Below are 27,986 nucleotides of genomic sequence, written 5' to 3' on the forward strand. Positions count from 1 at the left end.
TGAAAACCATGCAGCCTTGAACAAGTTCAACAATATAAGTGGTACCTGCACTGGCCACACAGCCCCACTACATGATATAATCCCCATCATATTATTCCAAAAACGGTGCTGGCATGGTTTTTTTTTTCAAATTGGCACTGATCATTGGTAATTAACATGCCTCTGGTAATTATTTCTGAGTGATAAGGCACCATTAGATAGCAGTGGTGGCTTTGATCCGATCTTTGTCCACACAACAAGGAAGCCCAACTTACTAGTGTTGCTTCCTTTTTCCAGTGGATGAGTGTGTGTGGCAGCCCCATATGGCGAGTAGGTGTAGCAGTTTGGTGAGTCATGAGATATAGACAAATAGTAATAGGCAGTAAACTCTACAACAGAAGGTATTTCTTTGAAAAAAAATGAAAACGTCCCATCCCAAATGTATGGTCTGAGAGGGATGCCGTTCTGTGCACGGCTGGCGGAACGCGGCCGCCCGAGGGAACGGAATCCCTATGGTGATCACGCCGCGGGAAACATCGGGTGCTGATAAGTTCTTGCAAAGTTCATGCATCATTCATGCACTTGTGTTTATAGAAAGCAGTGTTTGGATTTTGGAGGTATCACAAATGCAAAATAAGCCACCGAAGTGAAAGTTCTGCCTAAAAATAATATTTTAAGTTAGAAACATACTTGTTTTTAAGGCCTGGTCACATAGCCTTTCACGGGCGTATCGAGGCTGAATCACGGCCAGAAATTTCTGCCCGTGAAGCAGACGCTGTTGGACGCTTTGAGATCGCGATACAGACGAGATACAGCCGTGCTTTACACGCGGTAAGAAATTCACATGCGGTTGGCCGCGCGAAAAAGTTTTGCGCTGCTCAAAACTTTAGACCACGGGTAACCGCAGGCGGCACACGTGGTACACACGAGGTAAAGACGCGGTACGAACGTGCTAGGACGTGCTACGGCCGCGGCCAAGACGTGGTTACACGCGGGTAGGACACAAAATTTTAGCGGGTAATCGCGGGTGGAGCACGGTCATAGCACGTTTGTTCTGCGCCTGTATCGCGGTGTTATCACGTGCATTAGCGTGTGTACCGCGTGTAAGCACGTTCAAACGCGATACAGCCGCGGTTACCTGCGATAAGAACGCGGAACAGTCGCCGGCGTCTGTTTCGCGGGCATACCACGGGTAAACAGCGGGTTTAGCCAATTTTGCACATTTTCCACCGCGTCTGCTTCAGGGGCAGAAATTTCTGGCCGTGATTCAGCCTCGATACGCCCGTGAAAGGCTGTGTGACCGGGCCTTTAATGAAAGATGAGGGTTCAAGCTTTGTTTTGATATACCGTTTGTATATATGGCTACAGAATTAGATTTTTTGTAAGCCTTCAAAATGTTAAAATTGTCTGGCAACGGATCTCACAGTTGGACAGAAACGGCTGGCATTGAAATATTTAAAAAGTTACAAATCGAGACTGAAACTAAGAATGACATATTTCAAACATTGTCTACAGGTGTTGTGCCTTGAGCGTTTTTCAATGAACAAACTGCCTTGAATCTTAAAAGGTACAGAAACACATACGATATACCGTCACACTTAATAAATTGCCATGGCAGTGTGCCTATGGAATCATGCAAGTGACACTTATGTGAAAATTGTCAATGCTACTGCAGGTTTGTTGCTTAGCGATTGTTCATCCCGCCAGTGGTACTCGACGTCATTGAAATATAAACCTCGGTTATGCATACACCATACACATTGGTGCAAAATGTCTCTATATGTCCAAACAATGTGTATCTGTGTGAAAACTTGCTAAGTACTACATGACACTAGCCAAATAAGTGTGTGCAATGGTTCCAAATTGATTAAAACTGTATCATGTGCCACCTGGTAGTTCTTAAGTCTCAACATAAAGTTTTTTTTGTTTGTTTGAAGGTCTTTTGTTTTGAATAAACTAAAGCAAAAACAAATTTTAACACATTGTGTTTACAGTATATCAAAAAAATTGATACAAAATGAAAGTCAACCAGCCTGATTATTTGCAATGAATTACTACATAGTGTTATTTGAACCATAAACATGTTATGACAATGTTATTTTAACTCACAGGGTATTGGTTTTAAGTAATTTCTCTGTTCTGATCTGAAAAGTCCCTAAGCCCAAAACGGAAGACAATAATTGTAGGCAGCAGCCAGCAGAATAGATGTTTATAAACAATATTATGCATGAGATATTTTACATGAGGGAAAGAAATATCTTAGCCATGTCATATTTTCCTTTGTAAAACACTTAATAGCGGCATTTTGGCTCAAATTATACAAAAATTAAAATCAGATCTAGTACCAAAGTAACATCCATCAGCTTGCCTTTGTTTCATTGGTACCTATTTGAGCCAATGCTAACAAAAAAAAAAATATGTCTGAATACAATCAAATGTTTTGTTTAAATACTCTGTCAAAACCAAAAATATCGGTCATTTCATGCGGTGGGAAATAAACGTAATTTACAAATGTTATCAGGATGCTGTATTGGTATGAGTGAGTCCTGAGAATTTAGGTATCATAAAATGTATGTACCCTGCAACTGGCTGGCAACCAGTTCAGGGTGTCTCCTTCCCAATGCCTGAAGACAGCTGGGATGGGCTCCAGGGCCACTGTGACCCTACTAAGGATAAGCGGCGCAGATAATGGATGGATGGACGGAAAATCTATGGAGCAGAATAGTGGGCTTGAACAACATACCAGGGCTATAGGTAATAGACTTCCCCAGCTCTATTTCAAATTTGACACTACTATAAAAAATATTTTTTGACACAGGTTTTGCAAAGGAGAAGGCCAGAGGAACCAATTGTTTGCCATTTGGGTGTGCCATTTGAGCCAATGATATCATTGGTGGAAAAATAATATTGTTCTGTAATGCTTTAAAATACAACAATGATCAAGGGATTTAATGAAAGGTAAACCATGTGTCTATCGTATCCATCACCCAGATTAAAAAAAGATGAGAAACTTAGTTATCGTGCGATAATGCCATGCCGTGCTGTTGTTCTGCGGAAATGTATCTGAAGAACAGTCAAACCGTTTTTTTCCACTTTTGTGTTGTGGACTTCAGCACCACGGACAGCAGCCAGAGTCTTCCATCTGACTCCTTTCTTGACTTCCCGCCAGTTGCGTGGCTTGTTAAAGAGTGTCATCTTAAGACGTTTGCTCGCTAAAGTCCCAACAGCCCACGCGTGTCACAGTAGTGTGACTTGTACCCGCCTCCTCAACATCTTACACCTTCTGCTTTCTGGATCTTTAATTAGCGATCATCCACGTCTCACGCCTCCTAGACAGTCGGGAGAACATTCTTGGTGATTTGAACATTAAAATAAAAGTAGTTTACTCTTGGTAGCGCATAAACCCCTCAAAATTTTGGGTCAGCAAAGGAACAGGGCCCGAAGGAACGTCTGAAAAAACTGGGCTACCCAAAATGGAAAAAAAAATACGTCCAAATCTGTTGTGAGCCATGTGTTCCGGTCCATTTTGTGATTGAGAGCAACATGCTACAGTAGCTTCTCGTCAATGCTCCCTCTAATTTTCCATGGGTCTGAGCGTTCACACAAAGTCGGTGAGCAACGCTTGAAACAACAATGAGCAACCATAATCCTAAGTGTGGCAAGATAATTAATTATCAAACATGTCCAAAACTTGACAACACGTTACATTTTGCTGAGTTTCCAGCAATGCAAAATTATTTTCTCTTTTGAATGAATTGACTCATGTACTATTGCAAAGGTTGTACAGCCTACAAACTTCGTTTGTTCTTACAATTATTTCACAAGATATCAATTTCTTTTTATTTCCTGATATATTTTGTCACATAATATTAACATTTTTGGGGGCTTATTTAGTCGGTTGTAAAGATACAGAACTGTACTTAATCACATTTTTTAGTGGAAGTACAATGTTGGCAAATAGATTCACTTGATATAATTGGAAATTATTTGGATGCAACAAACTTTTTCTTCTTTTTTGCGTGTTTTTTTTTACTTTTTCTTTTAAATTCCTTTAAAAAAATCTCATCTCATTGTGTTTATTTTTTCTGAGCTGTTACTTTTTTCTTTTTGTTCTCTGTTTACTTTTTTCCTACATTTCTTTCTTTTTTCCAGGCTTTTTTCAAATTTTTTCCTTCTTTTGTTTTCTTCCTTTTGTGTCTTTTTTTCCCAGCTTTTCATTACTTTTTCATTTTGGCAATTTTTTCTTTTTTGTTCTATCCCCCCTTCCTTTAAGTCATTTTGTGCATAGTTTTACATAATATTTGGTCATGTTGGGATTAAAGAAGCAAAAGCAACCTGAAGAGCCGTTTAGGACCCTTGTGTGCTGGCTAGATTTTCTTGTGCGCTAAGAATGTGCGAGCAGTGCGCAATTGCACACGCGCGCAGTTTAGGGCTGCTTCTCGTGCTACCTAGTCTTAAGAAAATCTTTGTATGTGACTGATTCTTGACAACAGCTTTCTGTGAATAACGGTGTTTGCTCTTTGGCAACTAGCTACACCACCTTGATATCTTGCATAAGTCGCAAACCACCTTCTAATTGGGAAGTAAGTTAACGTTAAATTAGTTGACACGGGTATTAAGTAACTGAGTATATGAATATCCATTCTAACAGTATATTAAATAGAATGCACCACACATGATATTTAGCTTAATTTGATTTGGATATCGAGATTATTTTGCAAATCACCAAGTGATCGTTCAAAGCTCAATTTTAGTGTATTCTGGTTAGCACAAGTATCCCTGGAGATGTATGTGGCTCTGTGGCACCCCCTAGTGGCTCCTTAAGTTTTTTTTAATGATTGATAATGGAAAATCATTTGGTTTCTGGAAGATGACAAACATAACCATCCATCCATCCATCCGTTATATGCACCGCTTATCCTTAGTAGGGTTGCGGGAGTGCTGGAGCCCATCACAGCTATCTTCTGGCAGTGGGTATATATATATATATATATATATATATATATATATATATATATATATATATATATATATATATATATACAGATGCTCCTCTAATTACGTATAACTTCATTCACATCTTCCATAAGAACATTTTTTTCGGGATGTCGAAAAATATCCGGACATTGCTGTAAGTTAGATTTTTTATTTTGTGAACCTTTTTCCGAGCACAGGACATTAATGTGGTGCTTTTTTCCATCCCTACCGTCGTGTGGCGCTGTGAGTGGTCACCCAGCACCCACCCGGAAGTTAAAAAAATCAGCTTCCTCTTTCTAGTTCCTATGTAAACATACTGCGCTACATGTACTGAATATCCAGCGCGCTCAGAACTTTGACTTTTTATGTTTAATATCTTGTGCATCCATTCAACATGGTTCGTGAAAAGTGTAAAGAATAGGCGAGCCATTTCTTTTAAAATGAAAGTGGAATAAGAAAGCTTGATGGGGTTGAGAACATTGTCGGAACTTTTTACCACGGAGGAAAATCTCTTGAAGCACATCTCCCAAAAGTAAGGTAAACTCAACTTTATAAAATGTTTATTTTTTAGTACAAAACAATACAGGCCACTTATACAAGCCTTAAACATATTTATATAAACCCTAAACATACAAAGTAAAGCACTGAAGCAACTTGCGAACAAATTTAACTCACAAAAGATCGTCCGGAACCTATCTCGTTTGTAAGTAGGGCAGCGTCCCTGTAAGTTTCTTTTTTTTTTCTTTTTTTTTCTTTTTTTTTTTTGTATGCAGCTCCAATCCAAGTATCAGACGAGGCATCCCAGATACTTTTTGTGCTAGCTGCTCACCAGTTAACCTGACAGGACTTTTTTATTTTTATCTTGCAAGACTGAATGCCTTGCTACCAGACTCATTTGTGTTTTTTTTTCCAAATGTACCATAAGATTCTTGTCCTCATCCACCCTAAGCACCCTCCCCTCGGTTACCTCATCCGGTCCTCAACCGCTACACCCCCCACCTCCTTGCCGTCTGCATGGACACTCCCCCTTTTTTCATTTCCCCCCTCCCGTTTAGAGTCTGAGCATCGCCTCCCTCCTCTCTCCCTCCTACATCACGCGGGCGCGCACACACCTTCCCCAACCGCAAAGCCACAAGAACGCCACACAGGCGCGTGCACACAACGAGCTCCCCTCTTGACGGACTTTCTCCTTCTTCTTTTTCTTCTCGTCCAGTGCGCACTACAGCGAACCAGAGCTTGGATTTCTCCCCCACCACCACTCTCCCGAGCATGAAAAGGATTGCCAGGATTGCCCAATTAGCCGCAATCCAGCAACAGCATCAGCGCCAGCATCAGGACCAGCAGCAGCAGCAGCAGCAGCAGCACCGAGCACCGGATGCTCTAGCACAAGTTGCCCACCGCGCAAGTCACACAGGGGGGGCCAGCCTCGAAGGGGCGCGTCTGATTTAGGTGAGTGCGTGCACACTCCTTTGAAAACGCGCGTTTTTGTAGCTTTGTCCTTTTTTTAGACGTTCTGGTGTAAACTGTTTGTATTCCTAGCACGGTTCGCATCTCTGTAATTTGATACCGGGGGAAGGTGGGTGAAATTAGGCTTAAATACATTTAAATACAATACGTTTATGATAGCAAGGCTATTTTGCTCACTACACATTCTTGTAGTTGGGGTAAAAAGTTAGAAAAAATACTATAAATTCCATATAATACCACTACCCCCACCTCTTATTTGTCTGTAAATAAAATTATCTGAAGTATAATCCAGCATGTCAAAAGGAGAAAGTTCTCTCATCTAAAAGTTTACCTTCCCAGCGCTGTTCCACAGGCTGACTGCAAGGGGAGCTCATGCTCTTTTCCATTCAAGGTATTGCGTTTGTGGCCCGAGGCGAGTCGTCTGCTAATGATCTGGCAATATCAACTCCGCAGAAAGGGCTTCTGTACGGAAAGTGCGAGGGTCTGGGGTTCAGTTATTTGACGTGGCACGAATTGATATTATATTTGCAGCAGAGCAAACATAAACCTGCAAACATGATTATGATTGCATGGCCTCCCCCTAGGGTTTGAGATCCTTCCAGTGTTGATGCCTCGTTTGATCGGTTGGCCTTATCAATTGCAAATCACAGTTATAGATTTATTTTATATTTTATTCATGTATTGATGCATGTATTTACTTATCCATCTATTCACAAATATGACACGCAAATGCCACAGTCAGCCTCAAGCTCTTTAGTTTACACCCCCCCTCCAAAAGAAAGAGTGGAGGTGAATGATTTCTATCAAGGAATCCTGGTGAATGATTTGTATCTGAGCTTCAAAACTAAGAATGGACTGTCACCTTTGGCATGTATTGATGTATTGGTTTGAATGAATACCCTTTAAAATGTGCTTTTACTTTGAAAAAACAGAAATGAACTACGAAGTTGTTGAGGTGCACAGACTTTAGTGACTCTTTTGAGAGCCATCCCTTAAAGGGACACTGGGTATATTTAGGGCCTCCTGGTGGTTAAAAATAATCACTGATTATTCACTGATTAATTATATTTTATGTTCGTGTTGCTCTATGATGGATGCCCCAACCCTATGTCAAAGTGTGTGTGAGAAAAAGTAAAAAAACTAATAATAATTACTGATTAAAAAAACACTCTTGATTTGGATAATAGGCAGAATACATTAACTTACAGATAAAAGTGTTTTTTTTTTAATTCTCGTAAGTGGTGAAATTAGTATTTTATTTCACATAGCATGTGCTACAGCAACTCAAAAATAACCCAGAACAACTTTTTTTCCTTTCCCTTTTTTCCTTTTTGTTTGCTTTTTAACTTTTTTTTAATTGGTTTTTTTATTTCTTTTTGTTTTCTTATTTCTTTGTCTGTCTTTCCTTCCTTTTTTTTTCGTTTTATTTGTTTATTATTGTTTTTATTTCTGTCTTCCCTCCTTTATCTTTTGCGTCTTTCTTTTATTCTTTGTTTCCTTGTTTTTCTTTCCTCTTCTCTTATTTGCTTTAGGCTTTAACTTTTTTTCTTTTTTCAATTCCTTTTTTCCTTCTTTTTTCATACTTTTTAAAATGCTAAGCAAAAAAAGAAAAGACAAACAGTGCAGTTCAGTAACATTGACTCTCCATAATTTGTAATCCCCTCTTTCGTTTTTGCTTGCACTACGCATTACAGTGACCTCCAGTGGTCAAATAGTACACACTATCCCTTGAAAGATGCTCAATCAAACTAATCTTTATGTTCTTTTGGCAGAACGTTTTGCTAATTTTAAGCCTTTGTCTTATTTACTATATATATTTTCTTATTTTAATTGCAAATGTTTCAGCATGGAGTTGCAGGCAATTAGGACAAAATCCAACAGAGTAAGACTTTTTCAATAAAACATGGTAAAAGTTGAAAATTATATTTAAATAGTCAAAATTATCTGCAAGAAAAATAAGAATAAATCGGATGTTTTTTTTTATTTTACATCATTTTAATTGCCATTTTTGCAGTGTTGAATAAAATATCCTCACAATAGTCTGTTATTTCACATTTTATAACCCTGGATATATAATATATTTCAAACTTTGTTTGGTTTCACACTTCCAACACTGTTTTTGTTCACAATATTTCATGCGCTTATTAATTATGTGAAGGGAGTATGCAGTTTCATTATTCAGCCACACGTGGCAGCAGTGATTCAACATTCTATTGATTAAGTAAAGATGCTGTTAAAGTAGTGGTAGTAGTAGTTTTAATTTAACTGTTTGAAAAAAAAGTGTAGTGAGACATTTTATTAAAACATGGTCAAAGGGGAAAACACTTTTAAATAAAAAAACTAATCAGCAAGAAAAAAAAAATAATTAAATACATTTGATGTTTTTTCCTCATTTTACATTGTTTTCATTCTACATACTTGAAATTGTATTTTGTCTGAAACTATTTAACCCTGGCTATTTTTCTAAAAGTGGCTTTGCTTTCAAATTCCCTACACTTTTTGTCACAGTAATTACGTGAAGAGAATGTGCAGTTTCAATGTTCAACCTCACGTGGCAGTAGTGATTCGATGTCCCTTTGCTTCAGTGAGGAAGCTGCAAAAGTAGTTTTTATTACTCACTAAATATTACGCAATAAAATATCAACAGGGTAACCCATATTATTCAAGTATGTATATATTATTTTTTTCTCATAGCTTTTTTTATTTGGATTTATTGGTATTTGTTTCAGTCATTGAAAAAAATTCTTGTGAAGAACAAATCAAAACTTTGTTTTGGTTTCGGATGCTTTTTACGTGTTTAACTCAAAAATCCGAACCCATTTTTTCGATTGAATACAAATTTCTCAAACTCATGGATCCATTTTGTGTTATATTGTTGATTTCCGACATTTTATTATTTACACAGAATGTCCAGCTTTCTAGAAACATAAAGAAACATTCATTCAGTTTATTGGATATCCCTAAAATATACAGTACTTTAGCATTATCCCCAGTTTGGATATTAAACCTCCTACGTGTGACCGGAGGTAATGCAACTCATTAAAAATCTGGCCTTGAATGGCAAGCTTGAATTTCACCCAAATTGGCAGCATCAAACTGAGATGTCAGCATCCCCTTTTCCATACCAGCTGTTGAACTTTGATGCTTTTTTTCACATATGCTGTCACCTGAGGTGCGGCGCTACTTTTTCGGTTCCCTGGTCAAATGTTTATTTTTGTTCAAATTTTGGAGAATATGTTGGTGATTGCTAAATTGCATTTGTTTTCACGAGAATGCAAAAAAATGAGAAAAACGTGAAAAAAAAAGATGCTGAGTCAATGAAGCCTTGCCATTAAGCGTAATGATTACTCACACACTGGCTTATTTTAATGACTCATTTTGGATTTGCATTTGTGAAGGAAAATGCTGAATTTTGATTAGGACCATTTTCTTAATGGCAAGCCATCTGTTGCGGATTTAAACATAGCCTTCAAGACTGCATTAAAGGCAATGTTTTATGCTAGCAAATATTAAGGTGAATTTGTTTTAACTTGAAGCAGTTGTTAAGCTCATATCAGTCATTTACAGATTTTAATTGGGTATGAGGCATAACATGGATGTGGATTTTTTTTACCTGCCATTGAAGTTATCAATAATTTATACATAAAAGTGATAGGTATGTATTAAGAGACATTAAAAGCATTACATAAACAAATTATAAATGCCCAAGAATGTGTTTAACAAATTGAAATAGTGTATCCCAGACACAAAACATGTATTTATTCTTTTTTTTTACCCATACCTCTTCTTCAAGGGACTGTTTAGCTAATCAGAATGCTAAGGATAATGCATGATGAAATTCACGACAGTGAAACTGTTTTTTTTAGCGATGGATTAATGTATTATCGTATGACATAAATATAATAAAATAGTACAGGCGCTCCCCTACTTGCCACCATTTGACTTACAAAAAACAATAGAAACAGTTTTTTCAGGATATCAAAAAATATCCAGGCATTGCTGCAAGTTAGATTTTTTATTAACTTGTAGTGCTTCTCTCCGGCACTACCGGTGTGTGGCGCTGTGAGAGCTCACGCAGCATCCACCCCAAAGAAGAAATCCGTCTTCTGTATCCTAGTTTGTGTGTAAACATTCTATATGGTATCTCAAGCGCGCTAAGAACTTTGACATTTTTATTGTTTAATATCTCCTGCATCCATTCTATATGGTTGGTGTAAAAAAGAGGCGAGCATTTTCCCTTGAAATGAAAGTGGAATAAGAAAGCTTGATGAGAGTAAGAAAATGGTTAAATCACTTTTTTTCGGCCACTTTCTACCACGGAGGAGGAAGTAGCCAAACTCTTGAAGCCCATCTTCCACAAGTAAGTTAAATTTCACTCTATTCATCTTTATAGAGCATAATATTTTATCAAATGTTTATTTTTTGATACAAAACAACGCTGGTTATTTATACAAGCCTTAAACATCCTTATATAAACCTTAAACATACAATAAATATCTCATTCGTAAGTAGGGCAGCATTTGTACATGCGAAATATGAAATAATACATTCTCACTCCATAAATGTCTCACTATTACCAAATTCAATATAGTATTATAATTTAAGTTGATTTGTATTCAACAGTAGAACCAGATTAACCCTCCTGTTGTTTTCATTTTAAAGTGCATGATTGTACTTGGAAATATGAATAAAAACATTTCTACATTTTTTTTTCTACTTTGCAACCAATCTAAAAAAAAGTCATACAAGTAAGAATCTGTAATTTAGGGATTTTTCAGTTTTTTTTTTCAAGAATACAAAAAAACAACAATAACAATAGTGGGTCAAAAAACTCAGTTGAACTTAAACTATGTCTGCCAATTCTTAGGGGTTGAAAGACTTCTGCCTGGATAATTGCACCCACCAAGTAAAAAGCCGGGTTGAAAAAGGAAGTCTGTCCCAAGGCCCTTTGGGACCCCGGGCCAGTGCAGGAAACTATCACAACAGACACATTCTATTTTTCATCAAAAATTGTGATGTTCATAGTGGGCTATTGCTCCTCTGAAAGTTAAATTTACTCCCTTTGTCACCCTGGCTTTGGCTTCTGTACCAGGGGTGGTCGTTACCTAGATCGTGATCTACCGGTGGATCCTAGAAGTAGTACCAGTAGATCACAGGGAACTGTATTCAGTGCTGTGTATTTGTAGGAACACACTGCCATTCAGCATGTAAGCATTTCAGCGTTAGTTATTATTTCTTTGCAACATCATTGGCCATGTGGGTTTAAGATCAGGTAATTGTAATTGTGTAATTGTAATCCTGTGCAGTCCTTTGAGACATTTTTTGTGATTAAGGGCTTTATAAATAAATTTGACTTGACTTGACTTAAAAAAAAGACTGATATGACACTTTTTACTATTAGACTGTTGTTTCATTTTGAGTAAACACATTTGATTTATTTAGGCTTGTATTGACAAATGTTTTGATTGTTCCATCACACAAATTAGGATCTTATTTTTCAATACTGCCCCTGAATCTTCATTTGTTTTAGTTAGTTTTTACTTTAATCAAATATTTTAAATAGAATCCTCAAAGTGTTGGGAAATAATTAGATGTTTTGCAGTTTTCGTAATGGGTAGATCATTTGACCAGCTCGTTTTTAAGTAGCTCGTATGCTGTAAATGTGTTTGCACCCTTGTTTTATACTCTTGTTCATTCTCCCTTCAAAGTAGGAAAAACCTCTTGAAAGCAACATTTGCATTCGGTAGCAGTCCTCCAGAAGCCTTAAATGAGCAATGAACTTGCAGTGGAACTACTTGCTCTTTGCAATGGACCAGAACAAAGAACATTGATCCGAACGTTGTTTTTCTTTTGTATAAATGAGCAATGGTAATTCTGCTCAAGAATAGTGGCTTTTGTCGGACTTTTCATTGGCATCAAACTATCCCCCCGACACACAAAATCCCAATCAATAAAAAAAAAATCTGGAACAGATATTATCAGGACAGTGTGTATTAATTTGTGCTTCTTAGTTGTAAAAATGAATTCATTCATAAAGCATAAAACAATGAGCAGAAATATAAGAAATGTGTATTCATTTAAAATAACAGGATCCTTATGCTGCCCTTGCTCCCAAGTTTTACCGATTTTGCCAACTAGACAGCTGGCGAACGACGTCCCGAATAACCTGATTTAGTTTCTTAGTGACTGCTGTTTATTCAGGCAATGGCCTCGACCATTACCCTTAAAAGGTTGCCGTAAAACTGAAACAAAAGTACCAAAAATTGCTGTTAGCTTTATAACTATACAGAAAAAATCCGTGCTAAGCTAAAACATGCTAATACCGAGTCACACAAAAGTACGTAAGTGTGTACCAAATCCTAAAATAAACAAAAACAGTATTTCCAGAAAGTCATCACAATCTGTGTCATACTTACAGACAATAATTCTCCAAAGTAACAACAAATTTGAAGTATTTTTTCACATAGCTGTAGTGCTTTAATATCCGTGTTTCTGCTGCGTATACTTTCTTTTTAAAAACATTTACATGTTGGACTGTAGAGGGCGCTTAAGACCACTCGATATATACCACAAAGCGAAACAATTCTCAATCACAAGGAGCTGTCATAATTGTCAGCCATCTCGCTGCTACATGTACCCGAAAACCGAAACCCTTGCAAAAGAAAAAAAAGTGCTTTTTGGCCATTTTAAGTCTCTGTAGTTTGTATGTTTGTTGTGAATATGAGCACTTGTTTTTGGTTGCAAGACACAATAGTCATGCAACACTTTTAGAATATTATCCATTTGATCTGATGACTTATCTTATCTCAAAATGAATGACAAATTACAGGACAAAATACATGACAAAATAAATGACAAAATACATGCCAAAAAAACCCGACAAAATACATGACAAAAGGAGAAAATACATGACAAAATGACCAACAAAGTAATCGACCAAATACACAACAAAAGGAACCACAAAATAAATGGCTAGAAAATACTGAAAGAAATAAAAGACAAAAAGAATGAAAAAATCCATGATAACATAAATGACGAAATGCACAACAAATTACACGTCAAAATACATGACAAATAAATGACAAAATACACAAGAAAACAAAAAACAGAATAAATGACTAAAACAATTATGACAAAAAACACGACAAAATGCATACATTTATGAATAAATTGCATTAATGGTGTTATTCGTTATGCCATTCATCATGTGTTCATGTATTACTTCCAAAAAGTTAACCCAAAAAATGTTGGTTTTCACATTACGTTGAACTTTCTGTTGCACGCTTTTGCAACATCCCATTTTTAATCACAGAGGACTAAGCAACCAATCAGGATGATGATAATCCCTATTTAATTAACCAAGACTACAACGCCTTCTGGTCTTGAGCTTCATCCTTTTGAACTTGATAATCCCGAAGCATAATTGGCCTCTGCATTCACCTGATATGGACCACAAAACCCGCGCTATTAGCTTGATCCTTGACTAATTCATTATATGATCAGATGGAGCCCATTTATGCAGCCCAGAATTGCAATCACAATTTCAAATGTGGAGGGACTAAAGAGCTTGTAATTTGGCCTTGATTGTGCCAATGATTTACTGATATCAACTCACTTGCCAATTAATTAGGGAAGTAAAAATAATGCCATTAATCTTGCCCTCGTGAAGCTTTTCATCATTTCCCCCCCTTTCCCCTTTTAATGAAACATTTCCAGAGAGGTGTGCGGTTATTTTAATTCTTACTTTGGGAACTGTAATTTGCTGGCGAACGCGATATAAATTATACAAATTACCCAGATCACGTAGATGTTACTCTCAAGGTAAATATCAGGATTTTAACCAGGGCTGATCTTCGGTGCTTTAAGTATCACACTTATTAATAATAATCCATGCGATCTCTCGTAATTTTCTCATGGGGGGAACTCTGTGGATGATAAAATAGAATAGTATAAGACTTGCTGCAGATACAGCGCCTAGCAAAAATATTGGCCCCTCAAGTACTTTTTGTCATGTTTCCATATTTCATGCTTCAAGCTTAAAGCTAAAACAATATATTTTCTAAAAATCAAAAACGTGTAAAACACAATCATGAGGCGGAACCCAAAAAACGGAAGAGTAGGTGTCTCAAAAAAAAAAGAAATTGCCCCCATGTTTTCTCAACTCAGTCAAATGACTCTAGAAGTTCCCTGATGACTTGAATTAACCAATGTCAACTTACAGTGAATGTCTAACAATGACATGGTGCACTTGTGTGTCATTAAGTCTTAGTTTAAACTAACTTGCTCTGTGAAAGGAGACACTAGATAACAAACAGCATTATAAAGACCGAAGAACACACCAGGCAGACCTGGGATAACGTTGTGAAATAGCGCAAAGCAATAATGCTACAAAAGGAAATTTTGCAACATTGACACGTCTCCCGGAGCACCGGGTGAGCAATAATTTCAAAATGGAGAGAGCATAAAACCACTGCAAAGGCAGCTAGACCTGTGCAACCCTTTAAACTAGGGGTCGAGAACCAACGACTCACGAGCCATACATGGCTCTTTTCATTAGTATATATGGCTCGTAGATGAAAGAACTTGCACAATTGTATTGTTAACACTTTCGTACGTGCGAAGCCAAGACATTAATGACCATTGACAGGGTTCATTACAGTATATATAGCACACATTTTAAATTGCAGTTTACAGTCAGGGTATCACATGAACATACCTTGTTTTGGCAGTAAATCACTATATTATTCTTTATATGAAAGCTAATTTAACAATATATGTTCACTGTTGAGATAGTTTATGATGAAAAGCCACATAACAAACTATAAACCCCCATAAGCAAAAGCAAATGTCCTAGAGTAGTTAGATTTAGTGAGGGGTATGTATGGCCAGAGCTTTGCACTGGGGGTGTGCACCCCTACTTCTTCTCACCCAGCGCCGTCTGCACTGAAGATAAATACATTCCTATTCTCGTTTGCAGTATTTTCTGACATTTTCACGGGATAACTTTGCTTGAACCCATTATTAAGGACAAAAAAAACGTCAAAATGAGCATCAACACTCTTAAGTAACTGCGGGAGGGAGACAGATTTGAAGAGATATATGTATATTCATATGGGACACAAGCTCTGGCATTATTATTATTTCAAAGATTTTATCAAATCAGCAAACATCACATATTGAAATAAGATGTGCTAAATGATTAGCTTTTGTCTGGAGGGTTTGGAGGTTTTGTTGAATTTTGTCCTAAAATGTATCATGTGACTCCCTAAAGTAAAATCAAAATATGTTTCCTTTAATGGCTCTTTTGGCTAAAAACAGTCCCCCCTTGGTATACAGTATTCTAATTGTTTTCCGGGATAATGCAATTTGAACACAGTCTGTCTTGTCTTTGACATCCTGAGGTATGACGCCAGATGAAGCCGGGAGGCTTACCGAAAACATGCAGTAAGCAGTCAGGATAATCGCCAGCCACTGCAGAAACAAACATAAATACCGCTGAGAGAAAAAACAATAAGCACTTCTGGCTAGCCAGCTAGCCGACTGCAAACTGGACTGGACTAACATAGACTAAACATAATTGGAGGCCTTCTGGAGCCCGCACGCTAACAGGTAGCTATCTGGACAATAGTATATGTACATGACAGTAGGTAAACTTACCTTTTGATGATTTACTCTATTACAAGATGAAATTCGCGCTATGCATTCCCTGATTACTACAATCGCTGTCTGTTTTTCATCTAGGCGCGCCGTTCGTTTTGCTTTTCGTAGTTATCCGGTGAGAACTGTACACTTTGAAAATTAATCTCCCGGGATCAATGACTTGTGAAATATTTTGGAACTTATATGCATGATTGAGGGGAGGAAAAATACACGTTCTGTTGCCTAGTTAAAAAGTACGGGTCTCTTGTAATCCGTTGAATTAGGGGACGAGAAAGGTGTACCAACCCAGCCTGATGTTACATGACTGTCTTCAACTCTTGGCATGACCAGAAAAGCCGAGATAAAAAAAAAATAGTACTCCGGGACAATGCAATTGTCATCTACGTGATCGTTTCCCGGCGGACATGCCATTAGCACATCTGAATTGGAACTTCGGAGCTCACTAACCACAACCTGTCACGTCCGAGCAGTGGGGAGCAAGTATTGGATAGCAATTAATGGACATTTGCGGTCAGCCATTGTTACTTCCTGCCCGTTGCCATGGTAATAACGACCCCACCACACATTTCCACCCTCATTTCGACTGAACCATTCAGCATTAAAGTTGTTAAAATGAAATTAGCAGGGCTGGAGTGGAATAGTTGAATAGCTTTAAAATAAAGTAATTGAATAACACATACAAATTCACTTTATAAAGAAATTAAAGAAGAATAAAATATATATTTTTAATAACCTCTACATTATTTAATTTGAACGAGTGAAATACTTGTTTTTCAAATCATTTATTTACTTTTTTTTTAAATGAATGAGTAAATTTTCCATGAGATTATAGTCCCTTTTCTGTGCACTGTGTCCAAAAAACGATGAGTTTTTTTCTGACGTTATATTGATAACTTTTTAATGATAAAACCATTTTCATTTTAAGTAAAGTCTATTGGAAAATGTTAGTTGGAACTTCCATCCAAGATATGTACATATACTCTCTCTCTCTCTCTCTCTCTCTCTCTCTCTCTCTCTCTCTCTCTCTCTCTCTCTCTCTCTCTCTCTCTCTCTCTCCTTCTCTCTTTCTCCTTGATTATCTGTTAACCTCTATTTAACTGTCATTCTAACTGCCAGTTTTACTGACTTTGCAAGATGGTGGGCCGTTCTTAAGTGACTGAAACCCTCTGGCAACAGGTTGTCCAGATGAAAGCGACATACGGGACCCTATCAGCCATAGCAATCTATTATTTCAAAAATATTGAATCTTTACAAATCTACAAAGTCGCCCAAGAAGGCTGGTCATACTCAGAAGATAAATACCAGAGAGGACAAGTCACTGGGTAATCATCTTCACACTGCAGCTGGAATTGCTGTCCAGTTCAGTGCTGGGCATGGTAAGGATCTGTCTCACTATACAGTGTCTCGCTGTTTAAGAGCATTTGGACTGAAGGCCCACACTGAAATGATCAAACCTTTCATTAGCATAGAAAAAGGACAATGCTCCATGTCAGATAGAACAACAGGTAAAGAATTTCCTTGAAGATGAAAACATTGACTTCATGGCATGGCCTGCCCATGGTCCTGATTTCAACCTCTGGAAAATCCTTGGTGACAAAGTTATAGTCAATAAACTGTTAGATTAACTGTTGATTAAAATATGACATAGCATATTGTCACTATGGCATGATATTTCAGCTATATTGGTTTTAATATTTAATCAGCAGATTATTACTTTGACAATCACATTACTAATTTAGTTCTTATAAATGCACTTTATGCTTATCCACATATTTGAGTGAAGTATTCACTTCTAGTGTTCAAAATTAGGGACATTCCCAGTCATGTTTCCAAGTGTCCTTGAGTCTGCCATATGTTATCAGAACATCTGTGAAAGGGAGCTAGATCCAGCTTTAACAAAGATCTGTGATTTGGTGACTTCCTTTCTTTGCTCTTAAGGTTTCAGTTTTGATTTGTCAATTCTACGCCTTTTTTCTATAAGAAAGGGAGAGAACCATTCTTGCATGCCCTTTGGAAGGACAACACTCTCCCGAAAAATTGGGGACAGAGTGCACTTCATTTATTTTATTTTGAAACTTTGTAATAATAATCCTCAGCCGAAATGCTCTCTTCAGGCTTAAGATACAAAAATGTTTGGCTAAATAGGCAGAAATAGTACAATATGTATTTGCATCAAAACAATAGTGCAATGAAAAATAGTACAATGACATTTTACAGTCAAGACAAATATAATTAGGTACCTTGAATCTTCTAAAGAGATTTTTATTTGACTTGTATACTGCACCATCACAAAATACATCACAAGTTTAAAGATGAATCATAATTAATCAATTATCATGAGCGTTAGTTGTCTGGCGCACGATTCCAATGCCATGCTATGGAATCTCATCTCCACATTTGAGGCTTTCCACGATACAAGCTGAATATAAACCGAAAATAACTTTTGAGCACAAATGCTTGTTTGTTTCTGCACACGACGATTGGGTGAAAACGAGTTCAAAGTGCGACCCGCCCCAAAGTCAGTTGGGATCGTCTCTGGCTGGAAACTGACCCTAATGAGCGAGAACGATGTGAATTGCATTTACATAATTTATATCTGACTGATAAAAGTTGTTTTACTTACAGTAAAGAGGTTGAGGTCAGCTGCCAGCATAGTTTCTGCCAAACCCTTGAATATTTAGTTGCGGAAACGGAGGCCGGGAATAGCGCAAACGCAGAACGAATGAATTATAAATGCTGTGCAGCAAATTTACGGGACAGGTTTAGGACTTAATGCAAGATTATAAGAACATTTTGAAGTCGCGCTGAGCCTTTCGTTTAAAGCGGCCCCCCGCTGAACTCCTTTTTATGTCTATGGATGTTCACAGTGCCAAGGTTGGAGTGTCACAACGGGAATATTATATTATTATAGATGGTTGTTACTATTCTCACTGCTGTTTTTGGAAGGTCCACTTTATATATTTTGATATTTTATTTTTCCACATAGTGTAGCTCCACGTTGTTATCAAAGTTGTTTCTAGTATCCCGCGGGAAATTGGCCTAAAAAGAAGGAAAATAATACTTGAGATTAGCTAAATTAGATAAATAATCTGCCATATGACACACTATTACTAATACCTGTAATAATACAGGTAATTACTTTTGTTTTAAGTTGACGTTTGAGCTCCCTCAGCAGAAATAAAATAATAATGAAATGAAATGAAATGAAATGATCTGCATTTATATAGCGCTTTTCAAGTCAAGACTTCCCAAAGCGCTTTACAGTGTTCTTCACATTTCCCAATAGCGGCCGTGCAGCCATGTAAGGCGCTAACCTGCTTATTGGGGCCATTAGGGGTTCAGTGTCTTACCCAAGGACACTTCGACACGTAACACAGAGGGATTCGAACTGCGATCTCTTGATCCCAAGACGAGCGCTCTACCTCCTGAACCACTGCCGCCCCAATAATAGTAATAACCTCCACTGGAAATTATTATTTTCAAATTTAATCTTCTGTTCATGCTATTTTACCCCAAAATATGTAAAAATATCTTAGTTTTGTATTCATTAATTTTGAGAGATTTTATATGGGGACTCCGTCATCTTTTTTAGAAAGAATAAAGCTTTGTTGAAGCATTTGTCTGTCATTACTCATATATTCACTTTTCTTCCACATTGCTTCACTACGCCTACTCTGGGGCGGCCGCTTACAAACTACATCACATACAGGAAGCTACACCAGGAAGTGGGGCTTCGTCGATGTGTGGCCAAGTATCAAAGGCACTACTGCCATATAATGGTAATTTATAATAATAATAATAATAATAATTTCCCTTGTATTGTCATTCTTTGTAACAATGTACACAGAACGAAATGTCGATACACCTGACCCGTTGTAGCGAGCCGATGCAGCCGCAGCCAACAGAGGGCGCCGCCATTTTTACCAATGTTATAAGTCTTAGGTATGACTCGGCCGAGGCGCGAACCAGCGACCTCCCAGTTATCATACTGAAATCATATCCAAAGGTTTGGTACTGACTGATGAGCTACGGCAAACCCTTTGTAATGTTTTTTTTTGTTAAAAAAAATAACTACAAATTTGAATGTTTTGGCATTCAGGGACAATGCTTCTAAAAAGGAAATTACATTGTATGGCACTGAATTAGTTGTTTTTTTTATTTCAATGATGCCAGTTGAGGCAGAGCTTAACCCGCCTCTACTGAGAGCAAGTCACTTTGAAAAATGATTATTGAAGACAATTGTGAAACACCAATCACGTCAGAGTTAAATCCGGCACTGTCTATTTTACCTTAAAAAAAATGTAACAGTTCAGTCTTGGCACTCAGCATAAAGACAGCATGAAAAAGGAACCCATGGCACTTTGTTGCACAGGCACTGCAGGTTATACAACAAAGTCAGATTGTCGAGGCAGAAGCCGTACCGAATGTTCGCAGGCGTGTAGTATTGGCGCGATTTGTCGTGGCGCTAGCTCCTTTTTTTCCTTTTTATGAAAGGCTGCCCGGCCCTGGGTACGGCGCAGTCTCACGTTAAAAGACTTGGCAATTGGAAGGTGAATAAAAACTGGTCAATTGGACTTGAATTCCCTCGACTAAACTGCAATATCAGCACGGGCGGGAAAGTGGTCGGCCAGGACCGTTTTCGGCTTAAATCACTCAGGCCGGCGCGTTGACACGGAGGCCGGGCGGCCGGGGAGGACGGAGGAAGTGTGCTGGCTTTTATCAGCAATTACAGGAATGCTACTTTCTCCCGTCTTGAAGGGGAGTCGTCGTTCTTTAATCTTGACAAGCGGTCATCGTGTAGCGTACCTATTACAAGCGTGACAGGGTTTGAAATGTATTTGGGGGAAATTGGGATGACGGAGATGGAGCGTGTAGAGGCGTATGTGACCCTGGAGCAGAAGTGGAAATTGACACTGGATGGATGTCGAGCGCAATTATATGACTCCAAAACCCCACTGGTGTCATGGTGAGATTTTTAAGGGGAACATATGGGACGTTTGGTCCGTTTGTTATAAAATCCCAGTGGTGAGCGAGAGACAGCTGGACACGAATAAATGACAAATGGGCACCTCCTTTGAAGCACCATCAGCAAAAATAGTATTCGCTGAGTTCATTGGATGCTATGTTATTGGTAAAAAGAGCACCATAGAGGGAAATCCAAATTATCTTATCCGTGGAAAAGCAAGCACACCAATTTAGTTCCTTTTCTTAGAGTTTTCATTTTTTATATTAAACATTTTTTTTAGAGTTTATTGAACTCCAAAAACTTAACTCCATTGCTCTAACTTTTTCCTCAATTCAAGATGTAATGTTTTTACATCCAACCATCATCTTTCATTATCCTGCAACAGCCTCAGCAGGAAAGCCCAGACCTCCCTATCCCCAACCAAATACAACACCTCATCCGAGATCCCAAGGCATTCCCAGACCAGTTTAGGGTCTCCTGCTGGTGGTACATGCCCAGTAAACCTCCTGAGGGAAGCGTCCATGATGCATCCCAATCAGATGCCCTAGCCACATCAGCTGGCTCCTCTCAATGCAGAAGAAAAGCGCCTCTACGCTGAGTCCCTCCCAGATAACCGAGCTTCTCGCATTATCTCTAAGGGAGAGTCCTGCTACCCTGCGGAGGAAACTTTCAGCTGCTCGTATCCTGAATCTTCCTCTTTTAGTCATGATCTACAGTTTGTGACCATAGGTAAGAGAAGGAACATACTGTAGATTGACTGGTAAATCGAGAGCTTTGCCTTTTGGCTCAGCTTCTCCGTCAACACAGTGGACCAGTACAAGATCTGCAGACGCCAAACCAATTTGTTTGTCAATCTCCCGTTCCAACTAACCCTTGCGCGTGGACATGACCTCAGGATACTGGAACTTCCTCCACTTGGGGCAGGATCTCGTCCCCCAACCCAGAGAGGGCATTAAACCTTTTTTCTGGGTGCGAACCATGGTCTCGAAATTGGAGGTGTTAATCTTCATCTTACATAATACCCTGAGAACAAGCTAAGCAGGGTTAGGCCTGGTTAGTACTTAGATGGGAGACCCCCTTGGAATACCAGGTGTTGTAACCTTATTGTATATTGAGGGGTTTCTGAGTCCCAATGAGGCTAATGATGAAAAATACCTTTGGCACACAATTTCCCTCCCCAGGGCGCTGTCTGGAGCTAAGCCTGGAGGTGGGGTCAGCTGGAGAGCGCCTGGTGCAACGGGGTCCGACCAGGCTTAGCCCGAAGGGACATTGTGGGTCCCCTGGGCTCACCACCCATGGGAGGGTCCCCTGGGGCTTTGAGAGCTAGGTGGAAGCCAAAGGAGAGGGTCTTAACGCACCAATCCCTGGCTAAAGAAGCTGTATTTGTCTTATTTTATCTTAAATGGTCCTATTCCTTTAGTAATGAGAAAAATGGTGTTTAATGAATACTATTTCTTTAATGTTTTAGATGTTGTCATATTTGTTATATTTTTTAACAAAATATAATTATTAGAATGATAAAAACTATTCTAACTTTTGGCATATCAGAGAAATTATAATAAACATCAAGTATTATACCAATATGATAATGAATTATTGTTTCTTGGATTTTATTACAATGCAAACATAAATTGTGAAGAAACTCCTCACTTATTTAGACTGGTCAATTAACCTGAAATGCATGTTTTTGGAATGAGGGATGCTAGTTTTGAATATTACAATTGTGTCATTTACAAAATTGTTCGAATGAGTTATCTGACTCCATCAACCAAACACAAACTTCATTCTCCTAACAATGCATGCTCTTTTCTTTCTGGGAAAAGATGGACAAGAATAGCCGACATTTTCACACGGGGGCAGATTTATTTCTTAAAGTAACTAAGTGAACTCCATCGAATTAGCCGAATTAGCCAAATTATTGTCGTTCTTTGTCGAGCCTCCTTTCTCAATTGTCCCTCTCGATCTTCCGATCTTCCCACGTCTTTTCACAAGCTGGCGCGCCGGCTCCTCCCATGAGCATGCTGACTCATCCCATGGGCGTGGCTACTCCTCCTATGGGCGCGCCAGGTGCCAGCTTCACCACCTCCTCGCCGAAGGGCGTCACGATGTCTAAAAAACTCATATCAGCATAGCTTATTAGTACAACTTCTCCAAACAATGCCTGCCTTCCTGTGTCACACAGGCTCCTCTTGCGTCAGCCCTTGTCCCAGCTCCTGCTGTAATCATCATTCTCCACTAGGTTATATTGATCTCGCCCCACAGCTCAGCCAGTAAATATCTTTTGCATTTAAATGTAATTTGTATTTAATCGTATAAAATAAAAAATCCTTCAGGGGGGAAACTGGAGTGCCCTGAGGAAACCCACACAAGCACGTGGAGAACATGCAAACTCCACACAGGAAGGATTGATCTCATGACCTCAGAACTGTGCTGCACACGAGCTAACCACTGCAACACCGCGCTGCACACACACACATATTTATATATATATATATATATATATATATATATATATATATGAATATATATACACACATATGGGCAAAGTATCGCCCAAGGGCCACATGTTGCCTGTCATCCGGCCACCAAACGAAAAATAAATATATAACATATATACAATAGTAAATAAAGTACTACTCATAAAAACATATGTTTGTGCCACCTTTGTCTTCATTAATCCTTTATGTGTCTACAACACAGATAACCTACAAAAATACCACAAAATTTCGACAAAAATAGTTATCAAATTTACTGCTTAGTAATGAGACCTAATTTATAATTTTGTTTGCCCACCCCAAGGTGTTTGACGACATTTTTTGTGTCGATAGGCATTCAAGCAGACCTTTTTTCATAAAATGTGAATACAATTCTTGTGTTGTTGTAAACTCGATTTCACTTGAAATAAAGTGCAATATCTTGCTAATGTCTTCGGATATTGTTCCAAAAGCGCTTCTTGATGATGTACAAACATGCAACATTGTTTCCGACATGAAATTGGAAAGCTCTCATGTTGGGCCCCACGGGCTGACTTTGAACAATAACAAAAAAAAAAAAAGAATTGCGTTTGACTATGGAGATGTGCACGCGTCGCCAATCTACCCATGAAGAAACATTCTGAAACATTTCAATCGAGAGAAAAATTGCGTGGTGATACACAAATTTACCCTGTTGAATTTGAAAAGAACCTCCAGCGCAGTCTTCTTCACCTAATTTTAGCATATAACATTTTCAATCAGGTTATATGTTGTTTGTTCCTTGGAGAAAAGCGGAGGCGGATGGATAGATTTGAAGTGTCAGAACTGAGAATAAAGAAACACAAATCAGCCATTTTTTTTACTTTTTCTTTTTGAAAAGTCTGCACAGATATGAGCGTTTCTCAAGCCGGCTGTCGAGAGCTTTGTATTTCCATCAATTATCAGTTTTACTGCAGATACAGTAATGAGGATGTGCACTTCAAAACATAAATACATAGCATCAAAAATTTAGGTAAAAGTAAATCCACATTTAATAGATTATTTCATGTGTCTTAAATTTAACTTTTCAATAGGAAGTGCATTCCCTTTTCTTTCATCTGTCTGTTTTTAAGATCACCATACATTTATTGTTTCATTGAGCTCTAAAATCGCTAATTTTCAGTATTGTTTTTAGATGTAAAGTATGTTTTTTTTCATTTAAAAATAATTATTGTTCTTCTTATTACGATATATTTTAACGTGTTTTAGCTCACCGTATCCTTCACATGTTTTTCAAGTGAAATAGTATAAAAAATGATTCATAATGTTGAAACAAGCAGAATTACTAAAGTATTGTTTTTCTTATTTTATTGTAAAAACACTTACAGTTTAGTAAAATAGGAAAAATAGTGTTGAGGAAAATATGCAGACGAACAATAAAAATGAGAAATAAATAAATAATGAATATTTTCACCATTTCTTTGAGAAAAAAGAACGATGTTTTTTTTTTAAATGACAGAGGTACTTACACATTAACACGTATTTATTATATTATTTTGCAATATTGTTCATATTTTATCATATTCTATATTTGTTCTTGTAATATTTCTTACTTTTTGCCACATTAATAGAACATTCTTGTATCATTTTTTTTTTTTTTTTGTGGAGTAAAAAGTTAAAATAATGTAATATTTTTCTAACATCATAAGACATTTTTTTTATTTTACTGGAAAAACAATTTACAATATACCACAATTAGAAAAAAAAAGATGTGGTTGAATTAAAAAAAAAAAGCGATAGATATTTATAGAATTACTCTCTTTATATTTTAAAACATTTACTACATAGTAAATATAAAATATTGCATAATAATACCTAGAATAGGAAAAATGAATATAATTTTAAACATTGTCAAATTTTTTTTCAAATGTTAGAATTTTTGTATTTCTAAAGGAGGTATAAAGAACTACATTTTTAAATATTACCAAATAACTCAATTTAACACTTTTAAAATGTTTTTGTTTTGTAATAATAATCACATTTTATAATATTTTGCATTGATTTTCCTAATACATGTTAATTTTTTGGTCAAAATGTTGATAGTCAATTATTATTTTCCTTATTGTGCCAAAATATTAAGTTATAACTGTAGTAATCTTTTATCTTATTTTTTAATTAATTATTTATGCTATTTTATTAATGGTGACCAAACCCCTCACTTCCAACCCCTAATGCTGAATGCCAAGCAGGGAGGCTATGAGTACCAATGTTGTAAGTCTTAGGTATGACTCGGCCGAGGCTTGAACCAGCAACCTCTCAGTCTTGGGGCGGCTGATGGGACTGGGGATCCCCTCCTTTGTATCAATCTTCCTGAAAGAGTCAAAAATGTGAATGTGTTCTTGACTCTAGACACCTCCCACTGGGTGGGATATGGCTATATAAAGTGTGAGCCAGGTATCGTGTCAGTTCACATGCCTACATGTCTGGGCAACTATTTGGAGTCAGGGGCCACGTTAGTTTAAATGATTTGGTCAGGGGGCCGATCCTGGAGACCTATCCAATATTTTTATTTATGAATAAATATACATGCAGTCATGGGGATGTATTGTAGTATTTCTGTGGTAGTATTTTTAGTATTTCTATAAAAACAAATCTTTTCAGAATGAGAGCAAAACAGTATATTATGTCTGTGTTTTTAAAGATTACATTTTGTAGGAATTTTGCAGTATCTCTGTAGAAGTATTTTTGTTGTAGACACACTCTCCTTGCCTCTTCCAATTCCAGGTTTTTTTTTAATTTCGGGTTTCTGGTTTGGGCATTGTGTTAGATGTTTTGTGCCCACTTATTTTTGTACTTTTGTTTTGTACTATGCTATTAGTTTTTTTTTATAATCCATATCTTTGTTTTGAATGCCCCAGTTTCCAGTTCTTGCCTCCCCCACATCGGTCCATCATCCTCCAAAAACTAAACAACAACGGGATAAAGATGGCATTGAAAAAACAATTCAAGTCAAGTCATGCTTATTTTTATAGCCATTAATCACAATTAGTCTCAAAGGGCTGCACCGACTAAAGGCTATTATTACACTATCCCCTGACCTAAAACCCACATGATGGCAAGGAAAAACTCAAAACCCCTGCATGAAAAAATTAAGAAAACCTCGACTCTGGGTGATATTACATTTGCCAATGTGCAGAGCAGTGTTTGAGAACAAGTCATGGCATTTAGATGGACCAATAATTAATATTTTAGTCTTTTCAGGGTTGAGACGCAATAAGTGTAGTGGGTTTTCACTTCCGGTTATGAGACTGATTAAACTAAATTTTATGGTGAATCGCTGGCGCCCTTTAGTGGATGGAGCGAATTTGAGAACTGCTTCGAAGAAAAAATTATTATGTCTAAAGCTAAGTATAATGAAATTAGAGCAAAACTCACCACTTATTTAATTACCAGTATCTTATTTACTATTATATAGAATGTCATTATGTTTTGATCTTTTCATTTGGCAGGCCGGAGGGAAAAGCCTGACGGGCCGTAGTTTGCCCTACCCGCTATAGATTTACAACGTGGATTCCGAGCAATCGATTTTCCGAGGAGACGGCCGGTGTACAGTGACGGGAGTCATCATATTCCCACGGATGCTGGAAGTGCAGCCCACTCAAAGGGAGCCACTGTTGTTAGCGATAATGACAGACAGAAAAGGGAGCAGGTGAAGCTCCGCAGCGCTGTATCGTGTTCTTGCAACGTGCACACTCAGCATGCCGCCACGTCGCCCATGTAGGGCGCGGAAAAGGCAACGCAGCACATTGAAACGGTCGTTAGCAAAAGAGAGAGGGGAAATAAAATGCACAGTTTGCTCCACAACAATCTTGATCATGTTAGGGCCAAAAATAAATCCAGGCGGGACTAGCTTTGCAGAATCATGGGGATGTTCAGAGCTGACAAGCTTGCGTGGCATTTTTCACATTTTGCAAATGCTTTATCTTGCAGTTTTAGCTCACTGGTAGCACAGTTATTCTTTTAGCCTGCCTGTTGTCTTTGGGTCAATATGGGTAAAAACTTCCCCAAATCCCTTGAATTATATATTTTAAACTTTAAATTTGATTTTTTTGGGGGATTGGTCCCAATAGTAGCCAAAATAATGTGCTGTTTTCTTATACATTTCCATGGAAGTCACCCAGTAACACATTGTTACAATGTTTTTTTTTTTTTTAAGATAATCAGTAGCAGAAGTAAATAAGACAGCTGTGGTGGTTTTTGCGTGGATTGCTGTGTCTTGGAATAATCTCAGATCAAAGAAAAAAAATAAAGAAACTCAAGTCATTGAAATGAATGAAAATGCATCCAAAACTCTGTTCCACGACAACCCCCCCACGCTAATTTGAGAAATGCAAATAAGTAAAACATGTATATCGCACGTAACAAGTTGTTTTTCCAAGCAATCTTAAATTTGGTGTTTAAAATTCAATGTATCTCCTTATAAG

At 37.7% G+C, this 27,986-nt stretch overlaps 1 protein-coding gene across 2 annotated transcripts in view; it reads left to right on the top strand.

Annotated features, from left to right (window-relative positions):
* Positions 1-6,076: 6,076 nt before the first annotated feature.
* brinp1 (BMP/retinoic acid inducible neural specific 1) overlaps positions 6,077-27,986 on the top strand; it is a 214,025-nt gene continuing 192,115 nt past the window's right edge. The window contains exons 1-2 of one of the 2 annotated variants that reach the window (XM_088356051.1): positions 6,077-6,405; positions 27,012-27,211. The gene's annotated coding sequence lies outside the window, so the exon portion shown is untranslated. The remainder of the gene's footprint in view (positions 6,406-27,011; positions 27,212-27,986) is intronic. The other variant, XM_088356050.1, reaches the window with a different exon arrangement.

This window comes from Urocampus carinirostris, chromosome 16 (assembly GCF_059441175.1).
Source record: "Urocampus carinirostris isolate Australia breed hairy pipefish chromosome 16, RoL_Ucar_1.0, whole genome shotgun sequence".
NCBI lineage: Eukaryota > Metazoa > Chordata > Actinopteri > Syngnathiformes > Syngnathidae > Urocampus > Urocampus carinirostris.